Raw genomic sequence first — 3,430 nt, forward strand, 5'->3', positions numbered from 1 at the left:
TCAGCACTAGGGAGGCCGAAGTGGGTGGATTGCCTGAGCTCACAGGTTTAAGACCAGCCTGAGCCAGAGCGAGACCTCATCTCTAAAAATAGCCGAGCACTGTGGTGGGCGCCTGTCATCCCAGCTACTTGGGAGGCTGAGGCAAGAGAATTGCTTAAACCCGAGTTGGAAATTGCTGTGAGCCATGACGCCATGGCATTCTACTGAGGGCTACAAAGCTAGACTCTGTCTAAAAAAAAAAAAAAAATCCCCACGTGTTCATTTGGGCAAGAAGAAGGACTGTGCACCAATTCCTGTAAAAAGGGACTGTATACTTGCTTGCTCATGAAGTTCACACTGAGGCTTGTAACGTGGCCATGCACCACTCTACTGAAAGTACATTCATGGGCAGGTAGAAACTCCTGAAAAGCATCCTGTAACAGGAGTTAAAACAGCAAAAATAGACACTGGGAAGCATCCAGGGCCCAAATGAAGAATGAATTCAAAAGGAGAAATATATCTTATAAAAATCATTGCAGCAGAATCCTCTTTGCAATTAGTAGAGCAGGATTTTCAAGTTGCAAATGTCAGCTAAAGCTTAACCTCCCCCCACCCCAGTCCTCTCCTAAATCATCTACAGTGAGGCCAGCCCCCTGTTCCGGCAGGTCCCAATGCGCCCAAGTGCACCTGCAGTCACAGACATTTCTGGCTTTGCTCCAGCTGAGGCATGAGCCCCCAGAGGCCTGAGTTATGTGAAATTTTTGCTTATTAAACAGCATTTCACAGCTGATTCCTTAGAGTATGAGCTCTATTTTTAACACTTGTGCATTTGTAATCACCCAGGGGTTGGGCACTTGAGGACACCTTTATTAGCAAAAGGGAAGTGCTAGAAATTCTTCCCAGGAGTATCAAGACCTTTTCATCAACATAGTTGGAAGAAGTTGAAGATCTTCCCAACTCATAGTAAGTGAGGGCACTTACATAAGACTGCAAGTTATATAACAAAATATTTAACCCTGGGAGTAGAGAAGATAATGGGGATTGGTATGTAGATTACTTGGGAGTTTTTCCTTTAAAAATTATTTTTAAATTTGTCCATAAAAAATTCCCAAATTATGTTTTATAAGGCTCTCCATCAAACTCAAATAAACCTTTTTTTTTTGAGACGGAGCCTCAAGCTATCCCCCTGGGTAGAGTGCCATGGCATCACGCTCACAGCAACCTCCAACTCCTGGGCTTAAGCAAGTCTCCTGCCTCAGTCTCCCAAGTAGCTGGGACTAGAGGCGCCTACCACAACGCCAGGTCATTTTTTGGTTGCAGCCATCATTGTTGTTTCGCGGGCCCGGGCTGGGGATTCGAACCCACCACCTTAGGTGTATGTGGCTGGCGCCTTAGCCGATTGAGCCACAGGCACCGAGCCAAATAAACCTTTCGACATTCTTTTTATCATTACATTCAGATGGGCCAAACTCATCTAGCATCTCCCAATGATGCACATTCCTGCCTAAGTCCTTCCTTCCATCACCTCCTGTTCCCGTTGACTACTTTTCCTTCCCAGCTAGCAAGATCTCATTTCAGCTTTCTGACTACCCAGGTAATTGGGATTTTTTTTTCCTTTGAATGATTTAAATCTATGTCTGGCTGGTTTGCCCAACTAGATTACAAACTACAGGAGAGCGGGGACCACCTATCAATTTACTTTTGTTTCCTACTCTTCCAAAATTATTGCCTTGCAGAGAAGGAACTCATTAAACATGTGATTGAAATTCAGTGCTTCCTGCACTGTAGTCTTTTCAAATAATTCCTCTGAAGGTTATTGGTTTCTTGCAGAGTGAAAATTACCATCTAGGAAATCTCAAGTAGTCAGTGGAAATCTACATACTGTGGATAATGTGAAATAAAAAGAATACACATCTGTTTCCATAGTTCCTTAAGGCCAGAGATAAGCTTAGATAATTCTTCCAATGAATGGGCATGGTATTTTATCTACTTTTAAAGGAAATGGCAATTCCTAGTAACCTTTCATTCCTGTCACCTATCAGGATCCATTCTTCTTCCCTCAAGCTATTATCTTAGTGTTTTTCAGAACAGGCAGGGATCACTGCTGCTGTAAAATGAGATTATATTAGTTCTCTTGGGTCTCTAATTTCATCCGACAAGTCTATCACTCAAGTTCTGATTCTGGGCTCTCTCAAAACCCAATGGTCTTTTTTGTTTGTTTGTTTTCCTTCCCCCTCATAGTAAAAATATAGTATAGGATCATAATTAAGAACACAGGGTTGGTCGCTTTCTAGCTGTATGACAATGTTCAAGAAGCTGAGGTCATTACCCTTCGTTCCTTCTTCAGAAACATTCAGGGGCCTTCTACTTCAAAGAGTGGTTGGGAAGGTTGCAAAGGTTGAGGAATGAAAAGCATTTAGCAGAACTGTACCTGTCCCATGGCAAGAGTTCCATATAAAACACCCATTGCTGTTATTATTACCTGTTGACCTTCAGCAGCAGCAACAATAAAACCTTTGGTAGAAACTCTCCAGCTGAGAATCTATACTTTATCTAGGAATAAGTCTGTTATTATGCCACTTGTTTCCAGGCTTCAAGGGCAAATGGCCAAATTAATTTCAGTGACAAAAAGAACTTGTATAAAGCTGCACTTCAGCTGAAAGGGAGTATATATTGCCAAGAGTCCGTCAAAGGAAAGAATTAGTGGGTCTGGGGCTGATTCCAAGGTTTGAGTGTTGTGTAATTTCATAAGGAAGGAGGGCCTCAAGCAAAATTGCAGCCCTTAGCAAGCCTGAAGGTCATTGCCACAAAGGCGGCCTCATGCCAAGGAAACAAAAACAGGAGCCACTCAATTACCACTGAAAAGAGGCCAAAGGGAGAAATAAGCTTGTAAGATAACCAGTCCTACATCCAACTTTGAAAAATTATCCATGCATAATTCTTCTCCAGTTAGAAGACAATGAAATCTGTTACCTTTCAATGGATAGTATGACTTTGCCTACATTTTCTCTCCAGCACAAACATGCAGATGTTTAAGAGGGAAAGGTGCAGATGTCCTTTAGCTGATGCAAGCACATTTTAAAATTCATCCCGCTCAGAGAAATCACTACCCATCTGAAACCCACAAAAATGAATTAACTATCTCATGCCGTCTGATGATGAAAACCCCCATCTGCTAACCACATTCCTAATAGGAAGCAGCTGGTGACAGTTTTGTAGCCCTGTGACTTTTTAAGGAAAATACTAGCAAGAACATACGAAACAGAAGTTTAGTTTCACTGAATCCATTTAGTTATGGAAAATAACTAGTGTTTTTCATTGACAATCATGGAAATGACATAATTTGCCATGAAATTCAAATTAAATCTAAAAAGAGGCTCGGCGCCTATAGCTCAACCGGCTAAGGCGCCAGCCACGTACACCTAAGGTGGCGGGTTCGAATCCCCAGCCT

Source organism: Otolemur garnettii, unplaced genomic scaffold (genome assembly GCF_000181295.1).
Source record: "Otolemur garnettii isolate 467f Iridium unplaced genomic scaffold, OtoGar3 scaffold00047, whole genome shotgun sequence".
Taxonomy (NCBI): domain Eukaryota; kingdom Metazoa; phylum Chordata; class Mammalia; order Primates; family Galagidae; genus Otolemur; species Otolemur garnettii.